This window comes from Sander vitreus, chromosome 11 (assembly GCF_031162955.1).
Source record: "Sander vitreus isolate 19-12246 chromosome 11, sanVit1, whole genome shotgun sequence".
Lineage (NCBI taxonomy): Eukaryota > Metazoa > Chordata > Actinopteri > Perciformes > Percidae > Sander > Sander vitreus.
In genome coordinates, this window is record NC_135865.1 from 80856 (window position 1) to 100902 (window position 20047).

The following is a 20047-nucleotide window of genomic DNA, read 5'->3' on the forward strand; positions in this document are numbered from 1 at the left end:
TCAGTACACGTTATTAACCCATAGGTTCATTTTGCGCCGGAATTGTCCTTTAAAGTTGTTGTTTGTTGTAGGAGAGACAACTGTAGTGAAGCTGTTCATGCTGCCACAGTGTTTAATTTAAAAGTTCTCCACCAATGTAGCTTTGCACTCCTGTAACATTGTTTAACAAGAAAAGGGATTCAAATTGATGCAGCAGAACCAGAGAAATGGCCTGTGCTTTTGCCTAATATTTTCTCTGCATTAATTGATCAGCAGTTTGGATTGCATCTTTGCATGAATAGTACTGTGTATAACATAACTGACAAACACGTATATTTATTGTATGTGTATGTACGAGTACATGCGTCCGCTATGAGAGTCCTCTTACCTACGGGTATGCAGAGGATGTCGGCCTGCAGTTGCATCAGTAACCTGTTGGATGTCATGCCTCCATCCACCTGCAGCTGTGTCAGAGGGACGCCGCTGTCCTGGTTCATCGCATCAAGGATCTGATACACACAAAGTACCACTCACTTAAACACAAACCAATTTCAACCAATACCACTCACGCAAAAAACCTCAACCAGGGTCTTTTACGACAACATAACTATTGAAATAAAGTTGGAGCTTTGGTATTTTCAGTGTCTTCATTTCTATTAAGGGATTACATACATAGCATCAGTTGGTTGCAAACATTAAAAAACAAAAGATACAATTAACCTTCACTGCATCAATTTAAAAAGAAAATTAACCAAGCGTATTTCACATAAATGTAGCCATTATGACTTTGTATGAGGGATTTCAAGAAACCTTTTGAGTTTGCTTAGAAGACCGTAGAAGCTCAGCCGCACACAAGTAGACATGTATGAATATACAGAGGGGTTAGGTCATTTGGCAGCTTAAACCGGATGTAGATCCATATGCAGTTAGCCATGGTGGCTATTCCACGAGCGCTTCGAACGATTCATGTAAAAGTCAGGTTATTTTGGAAAGCTGTTGGAGGCTCCAGCTTGCTCTGAAATATGCGCAATACTTTTGTTTCCCTGAATCTTTTCAGCAGACGTGGCGAGTGCAAAGTTAGCACGAGCCATAGTGTTACAACCACCACATTTATGGGAAATACACCAGGTGGAAATATAACGGAATTATCCTTTAAGCAAATCCATGATATGACCATTTGATGTGACATGTCAAACAAGCAACAACAAAAAAAACATATGTATAATAAATGTGTAATGTATCTGCAGCTAGCTGTCACATCGGGCTAGGCCATATGGAGAAAATCAGATATCACGATATTTTTGACCAAATACATCGATGTGGATATTGCGAAGATATTGTAGGATTGACAATTGGTGCTTTCACAAAATATTTTTTTTTACAATGAGATTATAGATGAATAATCATCAACAATGTGGTAAACAGTTTCAAGTGAAATTGTATAGAAAAAATACAATGAAAAATACATGAATTTTTTCCCCCAGCTATATACTGACTGTGTTTACATGCATGCACAACAATAGTGTGATGTTGAGACAAATCTGCAATTCTTCAAATGATATTCCCTCAAAATGTTTCACCACAGATTTTCTGAGAAATATGAGTTGGCATGTGCTTGTTATTATCATCAATTTAGACAACGCAAATGTATATCACGATATCTTGATATATGATTTCATCATGATATGATTCCATCGAAAGACGATAAATTATCATATTGACTTATTGCCAAGCCCTAGGGTCAGTGTATATTTTGGTCATTCGATTTTCATTTCACGAACAGGTATTAAAAACGAATGGTTAAAATTGAAATACAAGTTTTTTTCCTTTTCATGGTCAAAAGGGGATGGGAGTAATTTAAAATATGCTTTGATTTTCATTTTCTATTTCATAAAAAATAAAATCACTCGAAAATAGAAACAAAAAAAGGCCAGTTTTTTCATATTCAGAGACCGGATGTTGTCATTTCCAGTGCAACAGCACCAGTGTTGCTTTCAGCCCAGAATAAACTTACATTGGAAACCTATACTCTTGATAATGCTTGGAGGGACTTTTATTTCATAATGTCACATTTATTTATTCCCCTCTCTCCCTGCCTTCCTCTGACTCTCTGTCTCTACCCGCCGCAGACAACTTCGCCCGAAGAGAGTCAGACTTGATTAGAACAAAGGAAATGCATATCTCTGTAAACTTGAATAGAATTGGCACTACCATGATAAATGACCTTTGTCTTGACCTGGAGTAACCTGACAATTCAGAGGTAACACCTTTTTTTTTGAGAGACATCTGACCAATAATGAAGGTTTTCATTTGAGGTACCACCCTCAACTTCTAGGGAATAAATGTGTGTGTCTGAGGTGATTTCAGGGCTGATTGATGTAATTCCTGAAGAAGAAGCATGTCATTTCAGTCCGCTGCTGGCAGTGTTGTTTAATGTTTTATTGTTGTATGACTGTTTGAATGTGACTCCCGAAGGGGAGGCATATTTTGCAGTCCACTGCTGGCAGTGTTTTAGTATTGTTTTGTCATGTCACAAGACTGTTTTTATGTCTCCATCAGGGAGAAACGTAGATCAGTCAGCTGCAGTGTAACATTTGCTCATTTACATCATGTTGTTCATTAAACCTTTTGCTTAACTTTCAATTGGACCAAGCCTCTCCTTCGTCCTCAGAAATCAAACGATCACGTCGTCTTTCAGTTTTTTCTTAACAAAATAAAACATCCGGTCTCAGAATTTGAATGGCATTTTTTCCATTTCTGTTTTCTAGTGATTTCATTTTTTGTTATATGAAATAGAAAATGAAAATCGAAGCATGTTTTACATTTTCACATTCCCGTTTGACCATGAAAAGGAAAAAAAACATCTTGTATTTCAATTTAAAATTTTGTATTTTAAAACGAAAATCAAATAACCAGTCGTTTTTTTTTTTAATACCTGTTAATGAAATTAAAATTGAATGAACCAAAACATACACTGACCCCCTAGTGGACAAGTACTGCTGTACCTTGCCGTCGTCGTTGCATGCACTTCTGTCATCACTTCCTTGGAAACAAAGGAACAAATCCCGCACTCTGCTCTTGTACTTGATACTCTTGATGAAGGTCCGGAGGGACCAAAACGTTATGCATGTAAATAAAAGGTGATGCTATAGCAAGAGCAGAGTGTGGGATTTGTTCCTCTGTTGCCAAGTTGATAATACCTTCTAACGCACGTGCACAGAAGAATTTTTGGATGTTGAAGTTGTTTCTTCAAAAGAAAGTCAATCACCTCCTTGAAATCAACCCATCCTCAACAAAAGAACCAGAATCCCTGCCTTGCCAGAACTAAACAGGGTGACGAAGAAGAGAGGATACACTGCTCACCTCTCGGGTCTGAAAGCAGACGGCCTCCAGGGCAGCAAAAGCCAAATGGTTCCTGTTGGTGAACTGAGTGAGCCCACAAATGATGCTGGGAAACAACCAGATGAAATGGATTAAAACACACAGTTATAATGTTGTCATTAAAGGACCAGTGTGTAGGATTGAGTGAGGTTGCAGATTGTAACCAACCAAATACCCCACCCCTCACCCCTCCTTTTCCAAGTGTGTTGAGAAAAGAAACATGACATGCCCTCTCTAGAGCCAGTGTTAGGTTTGTCCGTTCTGGGCTACTGTAGAAACATGGCCCTGCAACATGGTGGGCTCCGTGGAAGAGAACCCACTCCCTATGTAGATATGAAGGGCTCATTCTAAGCTAAAGCAAACTCAACGATTCTTAGTTTCAGGTAATTATACACTAATGATAATTATGAATATTATATTCAATTTCTGCCAATAGGCATCCACCTAAATCCTACACACTACTCCTTTAAGGCAGTTTATTGGATTACAATTAGGTCAGCTAATGGTGTATTTTCATGTTTTCATGTTGATGACAATCCATGGGTAAGAAACTACAAGAAAACTAACTCTAGAACAAGTATCACATGTTTACTAGATTTCAAATTTTCTCCTCATTTTTAGGGTCAAATCACAGTTGGTAGCTCAGTCGTGTTTGAACAGCTGATTGTCTCACCCTCGTGCACTGGGCTCCCAGTAGGGGGCATAGAGCCCGGAGAAAGCCGGCACAAAGTAGCAGCCGTAAGATGTGCCTGCTGCAGCTGCGAGCTTCTCTGAAATGACACAGGAGGAAGAATTGTCTGTCAAACTCAAATGTGTCGCTTTCTACATAATGTAACCAAAAGCAATTAAGCTGCTACATACAGATTTTGTTTATGAATGAGTCATGAATTTCACACCAAGTTATGTAAGATGTAGTCTGGATCAATGGAAGTACATTTCCAGGATAAAGCCTGATATTGTCCGTTCTCTGTGTACGTTCTCAAAATGGAGCTAGCGAGCTACACGCTGAAAATGGAAAGTTTTGAAGAAAATTTGAATCGTGCAACAACGTAGACCTGCTTGGTTCTTTGGGTGAATGATTGTAAAGATTTACAAAGAATATGTTTAGGGCATTTCCTCTCTAACTGGGACATTTTGGGACTGATTGGTGGGATTGCTGTGGACGAAGTACACACTGAGATACACTGGTAAGAGCTAATGAGGTTTAACCATCTATCAGCTCATTTAAATAGCTCACGTTACTGTACTGTGTCAACAGTTAACTTCATTTAATACTGTATGCGGCATTTCTTTTGCAGGGTGCAAATGTTCCTCTAAAACAAGTTCCTTCCCGAGACTATTTAGCAGAGCCACCGTTGCTGCGTCCGAAGTGATTGTGATTGGTTTAAAGAAATGCAAACAACCCAGAGCGTTTTTTTCTCCTATCCCAGAATGTATCTGTGGTGTAGCCAGACCTGATCCACAGAGCTGTGGAGACAGGTCTGGCAATACGAGACTAGGTAAGATGCAACAGTGTTAGTACCGATCTCTGAGGAAGACTGCACGATGCCCATGTTGTCCTTCAGCCACCGCACCACCGCCCCTGCGATGGCTACAGAACCCTGGGAGGAAGAAAGGAAAACAACGGACCCAAATCACATCAGAGCAGCAGGCAGGTGGAAATAAAAAAACAGGGTACACCATGGAGGACATTGTTGCAATGTGTAGGCTGATTTAGAAACCAAAATGAGACGGACTAATAAAAAGCTTTCACACACCTCGAGTGCATAGCAGGCAGGCTCGTCTTTTCCCAGTTTGTAAGCAACCGTGGTCAGCAGGCCGTGGTCTGACATCACAGGCTGACCACAATCACAAGAAAGAACATCATACAGTTTGGGAAGTAACAACAGCACAGAAGGCATGGAAGTCATTTAAAATGTTAGTAGCACATCATATTTTCTTGGGCATAATATCTTACCTTGGTCCCTGTATTTCTGAGCAGGAAGCAACCAGTCCCGTACCTTTACATAGCAAGGATAGAAAAAAGGAAAGGCAGATTAGAGATTGAATAATGGATGACTTTCTTCAAGGCTCATAGGAAAAATAACATCACTCACTTATAAGTTAACCCTATGTCTGAATGATGGAGATACTCACAATTCTCCATGGTTATTTATGCCTCATATGCCTTGGACGTTGATTAACAGGTTATGAAGGACGTAAGTAAGGAAAATACTTACTGTAACTCAATACCAATTTTCTACAATGCTCAAAACGTTTAGCTTTCTTTTTTTCTGCAAAACCCGCAGCCTTACTATCTATTTGTACATTAGGAATTTAATTGTGTTTCTCGCTAGATTTGGAAACTTTAAGAACCCTTTAGTGACATTTTTTAGTGACAAATCTTGGTGACTCTTTGGGCAGACCTTAGCTCCTCTCCCTTGAACAGAGCTACTTTTCTCTCAGTAAATGTGCCCTCATTTGCTGTGGCTCTCTGCAGCATGCCTCCACTCATGGGGAAAAGCCCAGCTTGTTCAGTCGACCAATCAGCAGCCAGATATAAACATCAATGAGCTGTGAATGTGCACACCTAACCCTGTGTGACGTAATCTCTTTCTCTCTCTTGAATCACGCTTTAGCTGCTTTCCACTGAAAACAGTTGATGTTTTACATGCATCAGACTGCCTTCAAGGTTATGTAATGTTGGTACCTCAGCTGGCATCTTGCTTCAACCCTAAAAAGGAAGGATTGATGAAAACCATAACCAGCATGACTTAAAGTGCAAAACCGCAGGCTAGCAGTAGCGAAGCGGTCATATGAAGGAAATGGGCAATGTCTTACGTGTTTTTGGCCTGGCCTTCCTGGAAGCACATCTGACCAACCAGTGCAGCCGACTGGTCGCCAAGACACTGAAAGAAACAAGGCCGCAGTTAGAGGGCCATGTATGCATTTACACACATGCTCACAAACACACAAAATTAAGCTTAACCTAAAACTAGAGCCTGAGTAATACTGCCTTTTTAAGACCGATATCAAATAATCCAGCAACAATATACCAGCTGAAATGACTTCAGCATAAAACATTTGATACAAATTATTTAAATTAGGTTATTAAAGCTTGTTAAAAATGTACTAAAAATCAATAAGAACATTTAAAAATAAATAAATACGTACAGCTAGCTATAACCAAGTACATAACATGCAAAAGTGCTTACCCCAGAGATTGGAATTCCTGCGAGAGAGCTGGATTTCTAGTTAGAAGACAGAAACACACACGTGTTTAGAATTCGGATGGATGACTGCAGGATAATGCTGACTGTTGTGTTTTTGTCTTACAAAAACACAGTTAATACTATTGAAAACATTTGGATCAAGCCAGAAGGTGCAACAGGACATAGAGGGTTTTCACCGACGTCACGTTCTGGGTGGTAACCTGGATGCATGGCCATAAACAACTGAATGGAGTAATGGAATATTGTGCACTTTGGATACTTTAATACTATGTCTAAACAACAGAAAAGCTCATCAAAACGTGTCCAAGATGCAAAGGCATGGAAGGACTTGGACCACAAAAAAAGGCGCGATATTTTGAGAAATTACAGTTTACTGGTGGTGCAGATCCCTACAAGTTGGCTCCCTCTTCTTGGATCCATGGCGACCCGGTGATTCTTCTTTCAGTTGCATATCCCGATATAGTCAACTACCTGTTTTTTTCGCCGAGCCCATACACAGCGGAAGACCTTAAATCCTACAAAAGTTTGGAGGCTTATAACCAGATGGTGTGTGGATGGGTGAGGGAGACGCAGTACCAAGTCATTAACGACCTTTGTGTTGTGAAGGCCAAAGTAAGTAATGCAATAACGTCTTTAATTAACCTAACCTTAACTGTATGATATCATTGTGATACTCAAGGTGTAGCCAAGTGACTCTCAATAGTTGTTTTTTTTCAATTCAAAGACCGAACAAGACAGTTTTCCCTCGTAGATCCTGGTTGAGCTTTGCCAACCACAAGCGCCTCCTTTCCTCTGGTAACTTCTGGCATTCCTCTCCCTGGTTTTTAATAACTTTTGGAAGTCGATAATATTCCAAATGTTTTTCTCGGTCTGACCTATTGGTACAACCTAAAACACGGCAATAATTAACCATTTTCCTTAACGCCGTTCGGGATCCATTTCAGTGCCTGTGCTTTGTTGTGATGCGGAGTACCTCCAACATGGCGACTTCGGGTCTGATGACGCGCCTGATGACACGCCGTGAAAACTCTCTATTGTAGGGAATCCAACATGTGAGATAGGCAAATACCTGTTTGTAGCCAAGAATGCAATAATCCCATGTAACACAAAAACATTCATGTAATAAGGGCAGCTTCACACATGACTCATTTGCTTTGTTCCGATTCAGGGTTTTTAAAGAAACAATTGTTGCATTTGTCCCTTGGTTCGTTTGTGTTCACACAGTAACGATTTCAACGGCGGTCCAAAGCAGTCTCAAAGTTGTAAACAAATGCGACGCAAGAGCAAACTGTTCTCTCATTGGAGAACCATTGGACAGTGATTGCTGTGGTCACATATGCCTGAACAAACTGATCTTTGGGGGGGTCAATGCTCCCAGTTGTGCTCCAAACGAGCCAGGTGTGAGAATACCCTTAGTATAATAGGAAATATTAACAGAATTGCACTTTTTATGTCACAGTGATCTACATAATAGGATTTTATTAGATTATTTTTTTTGGGCATTTTAGGCCTGTAATTTCACAGGACAGATGAAGACATGAAAGGGGAAAGAGGGTGAATGACATGCAGCAAAGAGCGGCTGCTGCGTCGAGGAGTAAACCTCTATATATGTGCGCCTGCTCTACCAACTGTGCTAACCTAGCCACAGGATTGTATTACTTTAACATGAATCATGAAATGTTCACTACTAAAAAAAAAAAAAAAAAAAAAAAAAAACACTGTGGCTGTAGTAATCCCAACCACAATTTAATGATTCAGTATATTATCAGTGCATATTTCCAGCTTATTGTAATAAGTCCCCATGATGTTATACATACTGCATCAACAGGAAAAGAGTCATCGCAGTCAGGGCAGAGCATTTTTATTGACCAATAGGGACTTGATTGCGTTACTATGTGCAATTACACCATCAGGTGTACAAGGGTTATCATCTTTGGAAAGTTATCACACTAACAGTTGTAACACCTTTGCCCGCTGCCAGTAAACAACAGCTCTGCAAAAAGTTTGTTTACATGTCTCTCTCTTGTTGACAGAATTTGACCATTTCAGTCCAAGAATGATTATGGTTAGGCTTTTCCACTAAAATGTGTTGTTGTAAACATCAGGATAATACAGTGAATCAAGAGTAGTAACAGCCAAAGAGTAAGACTGTCTCCTTTCTTATGAGGGCATCTCTTCTAGCATTATTATAAACATCGGTAGAGGAAGTGGGTAGAGGCTTTCCAACAGTAAATATCAAAGAACAACTATATTCTGAGGTAAAAGAACAAGACAAGGTTGAAAGCTAGTATAGTCATTGTGCTTAATTGTGGCCAAATTGTTACAGGGATACCCAACGGTATGCCTTTTCAATGACAATGTTATGTTAGTCCTGTTTATAAAAAGTAAACAAACTTTTTTGGGGGTCAATTCTTTCGGGACCTTGTGAATCGGAATCAAATCAGGAAATTCAGATTCAGGAAATCATACCCAGCCCTAGCAACAGCCAATAGGGAAGCTCCAACTCGACCGACGTCATCACTTACTCTGACCAATGGTGTGTAACTTCATCACTCAGGGACAGACTTTCATGTTTACAGCACTGGCCTCGCAGCCCAAAATTGGACGCATAAAACGGGGAAAACAAACAAAGCTGCCACGTTGCTGACCTCTGGACTGCAGGGTAAGGTGCATGTTACATAAAACAGCTTTCATGTAAGGCTGTGCTGTGGTCAGGAGATAAGATACGAGCAGTGGACACACACGGACACACACACACACACCTCTGTAATGACCACCATCTTTACCCTTTTAAAATCAGTATCTTTTCTAATTCATCTAGCAGTGATATGGGCTCCTCTACCTGTCCTGCAATCACACCATCTGCCAGTGTGTTAAGGAAACATGATGGGATCTTATCAGGCCATTTATCCAGGCCACAAAAAGGAATTTTTATTTTATTTTTATGAAATTTATTTTATTGTACTCCATTTAACTCTGACATTTGTCATAGTAGTCAATAACTCACTCAATAAAAACACTTTGTTGTAAGTAAAATAATAGTAAACTGCAAATATTTCCAAACTCATGTGATAAGACATACAACGGGCAAAAATCAGTCAAAGTAAAACCTTACACAAGCAAGCTGTATGCACGAGAACGTATGAATTTTGCTGCTGCTTAAAACTGTGGAAAATACAGTATTACCCTTTTTTTTTTTCTTTTTTTTTTAAAGCAGACCATTGCTACGATGGCTATTTGTACACATTGACAATAAACTCATCAATACCAATTCTTTAAATCATACTTCATGACTGTTTTTTTAAATACTCTTAATGAGACTTTTATTTGAAATATAAAATAAAAAATAATAATTCTCTCCAGCAGAAATTAAAAAGTAAATTCCAAAGGACAATAATAATTTAGCTGGAAGTCCTTTACTATTTCACTATCAACACCATCTGCACATTATCTGATGAATTACACACTGTATCTTATCAGGCAAGTTTTATGGTCACTACAGTGATTCAAATATTTTTATAAAAGCATTCACCAGAATATTTTATGGTTATAGTTAGCCTTGTTCTCGAACAAGGTCAGGTCTTATCAGGTCCATCTCGAAATACAAACAGTATTACTGAAACAGAACAGACCCAGCGCGTTTGAAAACCTTTAACTGAGCTTACCATCCAGCCGTATATTTCAGAGGAGCTTCGGACTTTGGGGAGGATTTCCATCGGGATGTCAAAGTACCTAGAAGTAGCACAATAGCAATCAGTCACGACAATGCAGGTTTATAATAGTGCAAACACAAAAAGGATTGTGTTTGAATTTTAGCGGCTGTGCAGTACAGGATGACTCGGTTTTAGGGGAATATGAGGCAAGGTTATTATAGTATTTTATTTTTAGTTAGTTTTCAGTGTGTTTGCTAGTTTTAGTTTAGTTTCAGTTTATCACAAAAAGGTTTAGTTTTAGTTTTTATATATTTAGTTTTTTGTTAGGGCCAGGTATAATGTTTTAGAAATATCCAGCTACATATGCATACAAAATACAGGGATGGAGAACTGGGTAGGAATGGCCATGTTTAAAGTTTAATCTGAACTACTTTAGTGTCCGAAGTGAAGCAATTATGGCACAGTGCCATCTCCTGGAATGGCACGTCTGTTCGGTGTCAGTGGTTCAACGTCACCAAAGTTGACAGAAATTCATGCTGTCTCTTTTTCGGTAGTGAAAAACTAAAACTCAAATGATTTCTGTTCATTTTATTTTTTATTTGTATTAGTCTTTAGTTTTAACCTGGCAATATAGTTTCAGTTTAGTTTTATCTTTAAAATGTTTGAGCTTTTACTCAGTTTCAGTTTACTAAAAATATTTTTTACTGCTTATTTTAGCTTTCGTTTAACCCTGGTTTGATGGTGGACATAGCATCACCGTCAATATAAAGCTGAGTCTTTAAAGTTAGCCTGTGGGGTTTTCTTGCACAGAAACAGTTTCCCATCTTCCCCATTTCCCAGTGAAACCCAGTGTGTGTACGCTTGAGGCCTGTTTGTTAAAACCAGTTGTTTACATGCTCATCAAATGGTCCACTGTGTGTGTGTGCGCACATGTTTTTTTACCTGCAGAGTTCAGGATCCCAGTCCATGCTGTGAATGTTGAAGAGCATGGTGCGACTAGCATTTGAGACGTCTGTACAGTGAACTCCTCCGTTCTTTCCCCCCGTCAGACACTGAGGAAAAACAACACTGGGCTAAGGCTACATCCACACTACTACATTTTCAATTTTAAACAGTGTTTTGAAAGAAAAACATTCTCCATCCACGCAAGTGTTTAGGCGCCGTTTTAGAAATGATCTCCATCCATATTAACACGTCTCAAAACGCATATCACATACATACACTAGGCATGGGCGTGCCGGTGTAAACAGGAAGCTGAGTTTCTGACATTACTCTGAAGTTAAAAGTCATTGATGTATGAAGTTGAAAATACAGGAAAGAAGAAAGAAAGAACAACAATGGTGAAAAGTAAGAGCAAGGATTTATTAGGAGCAAGGACGAGGTGGAACAGTTACTGAAAGGTGTGTAAGCTACCTAACCGATAAGACTGACTGACGTGCGTTGTCGTTTCCAAAGGTCTCCGTTTGTGCCGGTCCAGACTACAAAGCAACCCCGGAGCCGTCAAACCAAAACAGGGACAGCAGTGTTCTAAATGTCTCCGTTTTAGAGGATGGGACTCGGCGAAGTAGTGTGGACGTGAGGTGTAAAGATATTTGTTTTTAAACCAAAACCTAGAAGTGTAAATGTAGCCTAAGTGTGCATTAAAAAGGTTGCAAATCAAAAAGGGGTGTAGATTCAGTGAACATGGAAACTTATTTGATTGAAATGTGTTCTCTATATCGTGATTTTAAACAGCTGGTGCACAGCTGCAGGCTTTGAGCAGCTCTTACCCAGATGATCCAGGAGTCCACCGTGCCAAACATGGCGCGCTCATCCTGCACTGCTTGTCGCACTTCGTCCACATTGTCAATCAGCCATCGGAGCTTCACTGCACTGAAGTAGGTGCTGATGGGAAGGCCCGTCTTGTGCTGGAGAGAGAACAGTAGAAATACAGATTTTTGTTTGGTATAAAAGGAGCGTAAATATGCTCAAATATTAGAAAATCAAAAGGCAAATAACCCACACCGTTGAGTTCTCTTCTAAAGTGAAGCACTAGTAAGTGACCACCGTATGAATATACAAGACCTTTAGTCATTTAGACTCAAAGGATTCGATTCAGCCATACATATGTTTTCTATACATGCTTACCCTGATCACATTACTTGAGTTTATGAACAATGCAGCCTGAATCTAAGATCTGAAAGCTAAAAACAAATGAAGGATTTCTTGTCCATCTCCCTCACCTTGAGGTGGTTCTTGTTTTGGCCCGGAGCTTTGTTAATGAGACCCTCCACTGTCGACTGTGTGCGCAGGTCCAGCCAAACTACAGACAAAGCAGAGGACGGCTTACGCATGGGAACATAAAATATCTAGATTAGATGGAAATTTTTGTATGACTTTAAGCCAGTCACAAAAAAATTTATACTGACATTTAAGGCTTTCTACAGCCACCCTTAGCACCATTTCAGCATGGCTTCTAGAGCAGTGTTTCCCAACCTTTTTGTCTTTGTCTCTGTGTGTGTGTGTGTGTGTGTGTGTGTGTGTATAAAAGGTGTGAGAGATGTTTTGTTTGTGATTTTTTATCTGTTGATTGTTGGACGATGCAAGAACATTTTCTGTGTGAACAGACAAAGTTTTATCTTTATGACCCCATAAAACAATGAATGAAACTATAAGAGCGTTTGTCTCCACATAATCATCTGTTGAGTGGTTGATGGTTAGAATGTAACCACTGATGAACCATCAGAAAATAACTTTTAACCCCAAAGGTTCCTGAACTTTCAGAAAGTACTACCCCCCCGATCAGGGACTTTTTTGGGGAGAATTAAAGCCCTGAGAACTTAATTTAGACCCTGGTCACTGCAGGCGAAACGCAACGAGTTCCTCAGAAGGTTCCTAGTTCCAGGGGAAAGTTCCTGTGGTCCAAACATGTTTAACAGCAACCAAGAGGCATTCTGAACAGCTTGCGGATAAAGTAGCCTGTCAAGCTGGAACTAAAAGCCCTAGTAGGGGGAAGAATGAAAGCTTCTCTTTGCTGGTAATATCAGCACACATGCTTAGAGTGGGCGGGGACTGCATGTGCTCCACTCCTACACTGAATCACTGCCACATGACATGGTGGGTGGTGGGGCAGGGACAGACATGACGTAGGACACTATGATCTGATGCAACAACAGTCCTGTGCTGGGCTGTTTCCCAGATGACATAATCTCCTTATTTGCTCAATTAAAGATGTTACAGCTAAGAAGTATGGAGTGTGACACATCAGAAGTATGTAACCGAAGAAGTTGTTGCAAAGGGAATCTTTTTAATAACACTGGTTGAATTGTGTCTAAATTTGATCTAAGTCTGTCTACAAATAGGTTTAATTAAACCTTTCTATTTGTACACAACTTGCCCTATTGATATACGTTAACCATGTGAAGTACTTTCTTATAGTGTGTCTAAAGGGCCTTAATTTGAAATCATTATTACAGAATTTATGTGTAAACAAAATATTTTCGCAGTGATACTTGTTCATTCAGATGTAAAATGCACCCACCAATGGCGTTGTAGAGTGGCTCTCCGGTCTCTTTGTCCCAAACCAGGGTCGTCTCTCTCTGATTGGTCACCCCCACCGCTGAGAAAACAGCAACAACGTAAAAGCCAATATAACTCCCTCTTCCACCCATTCCTCTCTGTGAGGTGTGGTCAACAGTCTGCTTTCGTTCTCTCATTCAGCTACAGGTGTACAGTAGGTGGGGTTAACCTCCTCGCTATCAACAACAGTGTCCCACCTTTTATGTTGGAGATGTTGATGCTGAGCTGGCAGAGTTTCTCACAGGTCCTCTCCATGCACTCATACACAGACTGCATTATCTCTTTGGGGTCCTCCTCCACCCAGCTGGTCAAACACAAATACAGGCATGTAAATGTGTGCACAAACACATGTACAGTATGTTTTCTTGGTCCAGAGAGATACAAAGATGTTAACAAAATCATCACCATACAGTGTAGCTACAGTTATGTGAACAAATTAGGACACCCATGCTAAAGTTGACTAAAAAGAGGAATACAAAAAATCATCTTTTGGAAATTGATCTTAATGCCTTAATTAAAGAAATGAGGAAAAATCAAATCTTTAAGGACACCAATTTTCTTTGTGAATGAATAATGTAGCGTAAATAAATAAATGTTCTTCCTTAAAATACAGGGGACATAAGTCAGTACATCCTTATGTTAAATTCCCATAGAGGCAGGCAGACTTTTATTTTGAAAGGCCAGTTATTTCATAGATCCATGATACTATGATCCTGATAAAGTTCCCTTGGCCTTTGGAATTAAAATAGCCCCACATCATCACATACCCTTCACCATACCCCCACATCATCACATACCCTTCACCATACCTAGAGATTGGCATGGTTTTATTTCAGTTAGCCTAATAGCTGGTTTGATTTGCATTGAGAGATTATTTTATGGAAAGTAATCCATGCCAGTCTCTGGTATGTGACGATGTGGGGCTATTTTAATTCCAAAGGCCAAGGGAACTTTATCAGGATGCATAGTATCCTGGCTCCATGAAATAACTGGCCTTTCAAAATAAAAGTCAGCCTCTATGGGAATTTAACAGGGGTGTACTGACTTATGCCCCCTGTATTTTAAGGAAGAACATTTATTTACGATACATTATTCATTCACAAAGAAAATTGGTGTCTTTAAAGATTTGATTTTTCCTCATTTCTTTAATTAAGGCATTAAGATCAATTTCCAAAAGATGATTTTTGTATTCCTCTTTTTAGTCAACTTTAGCATGGGTGTCCTAATTTGTTCACATGACTGTATGTGTGGTGTTGCTACTTATCACAAGGCTGTATACTGTGTTAGTGGGTTTGGGGTTACAGGTTGAAAGCTTTAGCCGTTCGCAGGGTTCATGTGTGCGGTAAACATTTCCATGGTAACCGCGAGTTCCACCGATCAGAGACACTGCTGTTACGCTTAGGATTTTGGGTGGTGTAGTATTTCTCTATAAGATTGCGAATAAAACATGTTTTTAAAACAAGGTTGATTTCATACGGACTTCTAGCTTGTACAGGAGCAGAAACCTTTGTTTCACAACCTCGGAGCTCCAGGTCAGTCTACCTCGCATGGTTTAGACATTATGACTGATAATCAAAATCCTTATGGACAAAATCAATGGGATTTTTACTTCTGGAACCGCACTGTAGAGTAGACCATGTAGAGGAAACTGTTGATGGTTCCAACAGCTGCTCCTCTGGCTGATATAACCTTACAACATAACCCAAACTGATCACTGGTAGCTATAGCATATGTGCATTTAGACAAGAATATACTGAATTACACTTAGCTATAGTTTATGTTACAAAACATAGAGCAAAGATTTGAATTTATTAAATTGTAAGGTTCCTAATTTATAAGCAATGTCTATTATTTACGCAGCCTACAATGTTTCTGTCCCGGACTACAACAGGTTTGCTTTGTACAGGGTGTTCATTAGAGCTGCAAAGATTAATCGATAGTTGTCAAGCATTTAATTAATCGGCAACTACTTTAAGAATCGATTAATCAGTTTGAGTGTCTATTTATAAAAAGAAAAGTCAAGATTTCTCTGATCACAGCTTTTTAAATGTGAATGTTTACTGGTTTCTTTACTCCTCTGTGACAGTAAACTAAATATCTTTGAGTTGTCATCATGGGCTTCTGACATTTTTCACCCTTTTCTGACATTTTAGAGACCAAACTAATAATTGATTAATTGAGAAAATAATCTACAGATTAATTGACTATGAAAATATTTGTTAGTTGCAGCCCTAGTGTTCATCACCCAGGTTTGAAATGGAGTAGACAATAACATCTGAATATGTATCAACCAAGGCAACTTTTGTGCGTCCAATAACATAAGAGCTGGACCTTAGACTCAATTATGTTGTACACATCAAATGAAGTAAGAGATTAATCTGAAATGCTGTTAAATTGTAAACTCAGTAACCCAGTAAGCATTCAAAAGGGAAAAGGAAGGCACAGTTGTTACAATCTGCAACTCATGCATTTCTTTGTACATTAAATTAGTTAGTTTTCTGCCATCCTCAAAGACGTTCTGTAGAAAGGATGTTCAGCAAATAGCTAAAATACTGACTCTATCCACAATATTTACTATTTGTACAACCAGTTGTACCAGGAGAATATGGTTCTGTTGGTTTGAAGAGTTTCTTGGCAGCCCAGCATCTAAGAACATTGTGTTATTGTGAAGCAGAGCAGCAACGATTAGTCGATTCGTCAATTGACAGAATATTAACAGGCAAAATATTTTGATAATCGAATAATCGTTTTAGTCATTCATGCAGAAATGTCATGCATTTTCTATTTCTAGTTTCTTAAAAGTAAGGATGTGATGCTTTTATTTGTCAGACGTAATAGTAAACTGGATATCTTTAGGGGCTGAACTGTGTGACACAAAAAATACTGAAGTTCAAAGAACTCACCCCTCCTTGGGGAAACTCTGGTTGACCTCTACTTGGTGGTGACTCATCAGTTCAGCTGTTTTTGCGTTGAACACCTGTGGAGAAACTGAATTCATTAGAGACCAAGAATGAAAATAAAACAAAAGGCTGTTCCAGTGTGCTTGTAAAAAGAGAAAAAAGGTTAAAGTTTATTTGTAAGACAATACATATACATAAGTTAGTTGCAGCCCTATTTCTAACCACATTGCAACCTTGACAGACACAGATACAAGCAGGCTACCAGATGAACCCTTTGACACTCAAAGGAAAGAGGTAACATTCTGTAGAGGTCAGCCAGCTGGACAGCAAACAGGAACATCCTCACCCCATCTGAACAGAACAGACCTTATGACTGGGCCACTTAAAGTAGGACCCCATATGTCCAAAATCGCACCACAAGTATTCAAAGTCTACAAATCTGTCAACATCGTGTCCACTGAATACTTATGCCAACAAGTTCAATTAACACTATGTTCCCAATGATTTTGGTTGTCTTCTTGGCCCCAAAATGTTGACCCAGAATACAAGTCATGCATCATCTTAGCCAGAATGTTATCAATTCAAGTTTCCATGAGATCATTGTCAGGCTTTGACACTCAGCCCAAGTGGCATTTAGTTTGTGGTGCTAGCCAAGAAATAATTACATTTTGTAAAATTCTAAATAAAAGTGCTTTCACTTTCCAAATGTACGGACACACTCAAGAGACCTCATTCTGAGCAGTTGCCCCGACAAATCGTTTGTCTGTATTAGCACAGAAGGCAGATTTGATTGCAGATTAGAAGGCAGATTGCAAACTAGGTAAATCAACTTGAATCATCCAGTAATAAAGGCCAAAGATCCTTTACATGACACATGTTATACACTACATAGGCTATGTGTATAAACATGTCAGGGAAGGGGAATAAATAGTCAATCTACTGCAGAAAAAAACTTTGCCAAGGGCTTAATCATTATCATATATGACTAGAGACGTGTTATGACTTATCGTCATTTGGGTTCTGCAATGAATCTCACAAACAACCGGCCAGGTTTAACTTCTGGTCTTAATGACCTTTTCTGTGCCTAACCTAATCTCAACAGATCAGCATTCAGCCAGGGACCTTACAAAGGGTTCAAGGTCCATTGGAAAGAACTGGTTACCAATTAAGAAAACATCCAGAGCAGTGTTATGGCACCTGTTTGTTTGCTCTGGACATCTGTAACTTTTGAACACATAACACATACGTAGAGATGTTCCGATACTATTCTTTCCTTCCCCATACCCATTTCGATAACCTGAACTTGCGAATTTAAAATATTTATTTTTTAACAGTTGTACACTACTAACCCTGTAAAGACGTGATATGATTGCTATCATTGTTTGAATGGCCTGGATCAGGTTAAACCATTTTGAAAAACATGAACAAAAATGTCTTTTACTATCTAGTTTGAAACTCATAACAGTCATATCGGAAAAAGAACATATATAAACTACTTAAAAGTAGAATTTTTTCAAGGCTAAATTATGTGGCATTGGATCCTGCATTGACTTGCATACCTGCCGATACTGATACTAGCATTTTAGGCAGTATCAGAGGCTTTTCTGATACTGGTATTGGAATCGGAACAACTCTATAAATGTGTGATATGCTGCTGACAACAATATTGTCAGCAGCATAATGAAAAAGGTTGGGCTCCAAATGTTAAATATGCATTTGTGTATTGCTAAACAGATTATAGTTGCATTGCTCAAACACTCTTCTAAAAAATCTCAGGGTCTGAGATACTAATAGATTGAACTGTTCTCTAGTGTTAGTCCTTGAATAAAGACCTGTCAATCAATTAAGCAAAAGCAGCTTTTAATCTAGTGATTTGAATTTAGGATCAGACACCACAACGACGACTCCCTGTGGTCTCAGTTAGTTAAATAAAAAAAAGCTGTCAGATTTCATAGAAAGGTTTACCAGCTTCACCCATCGATCAAAAATCCTGTCCCTCTATTCTTTGAAAATCTAACCGCAAGTTGAACTTCTATCTCTGCAGAGCTCCAAACTGAGTCAGAATCTTCCAGCTGACCTACTTCAGGAAGCCCAATTGTATCCACAAAGGATCACTAAACCGGACTCATTTTGCTCAATGGTAACAAAGCAACAATTGGGAGAAATCTGGTGGGTTTCCACATGGCACAAGGACAGCTTTTAAAGTAATGTCTCAGCAGTATTCACGCAGGCACAACTAGAGAATGAATGGAATGATATTTAAAAGGTGAGTCCCTTAGCTGGTTAACATGAACTAAACTAAACAGAGGGATTCCAAACAGGTTTAGTGATTTAGTTCGCTTTGAAAGGGTTCATGAACTTTGGCTCCGTTTTCAGAAAATAATTTCTTGAGGGGGTACCAAGGGGTCCCGAGGAAAAAGATTATAATTTATTTTCAATATAATTCCATCTATTAGTAGGCTAACACAACAAATGTGTTGCATTTGTAGTTTAAGGAATAAACACAAACGCTGCTAGCTAATACATAACGACAATAATGTTACCGCATATCGAGGGGGTTAGCGTACCCCTCGCCGTGTGCAGCCTGAAGAAAAATAAAATAGCTTTATTCTTATGTTATCATATGTCCACTTGCAACAAGTTTGTTTTCAGTCGAAGGCTTCGTTATTAGTTATTAGCTATGTCCAGCAAATGCCGAAGGAAAGTTAAACACAGACGTTGCATTAATAGAGACCACTCGGTCTGGGTGAAATGTGTAAACATTTAATTAGGCTAATCATGAGACGTGTAGAGTGACTCTACACGTCACTCACCAGAAACCTCGTCGAGCTCGTGCCCTGGTCTATAGCAGCAACCAGCGGATCCATCATAAAACACTCAAAACAAGACGTTTAACACTACCAGCTTGTGGATATGAGCTTTGCTGGGATCCACGACACGAGTGTGGTTTTCTCGAGGTTGTGGTTTGACACAGCCAGCCCAGCCATAACACGGCTCTGTGGGTGTACACCGGAACCGGTCGGTGTTGACGCACTGACTGGCTGTCTGTCTAAAGGCGTCGCCACGCTCTGTCCAATCAGGTTTGGGGGCACGTTCTCCGAGGTCGCAGGGAACCACCCAACCATACAGTTGCTGGTCATATAATTAGAATATCATAAAAAAGTTGATTTATGTCAGTAATTCCATTCAAAAAGTGAAATTTGTATATTATATTCAATCATCACACACAGAGTGATATATTTCAAATGTTCATTTCTTTTAATTGTGATGATTATAACTGACAACTAGTGAAAATCCCAAATTCAGTATCTCCGAAAATTAGAATATTACTTAAGACCAATACAAAAGAGGATTTTTCGAAATG

At 39.2% G+C, this 20047-nt stretch overlaps 1 pseudogene across 1 annotated transcript in view; it reads right to left on the reverse strand.

The window, feature by feature from the left end:
- Window positions 1–19685, reverse strand: part of LOC144525923 (glycerol kinase 3-like) — a 25388-nt pseudogene extending 5703 nt beyond the window's left edge. Inside the window, exons 1-16 of the transcript XR_013502712.1 lie at window positions 19497–19685; window positions 16687–16760; window positions 13981–14087; window positions 13746–13823; window positions 12448–12527; window positions 11995–12132; window positions 11168–11277; window positions 10238–10304; window positions 6555–6590; window positions 6181–6248; window positions 5318–5360; window positions 5118–5198; window positions 4883–4961; window positions 4034–4130; window positions 3343–3427; window positions 368–488 (exon numbers count right to left, since the gene is read on the reverse strand). The product of XR_013502712.1 is annotated as a glycerol kinase 3-like (transcript). The remainder of the gene's footprint in view (window positions 1–367; window positions 489–3342; window positions 3428–4033; window positions 4131–4882; window positions 4962–5117; window positions 5199–5317; window positions 5361–6180; window positions 6249–6554; window positions 6591–10237; window positions 10305–11167; window positions 11278–11994; window positions 12133–12447; window positions 12528–13745; window positions 13824–13980; window positions 14088–16686; window positions 16761–19496) is intronic.
- Between the last annotated feature and the right edge of the window lie 362 nt (window positions 19686–20047).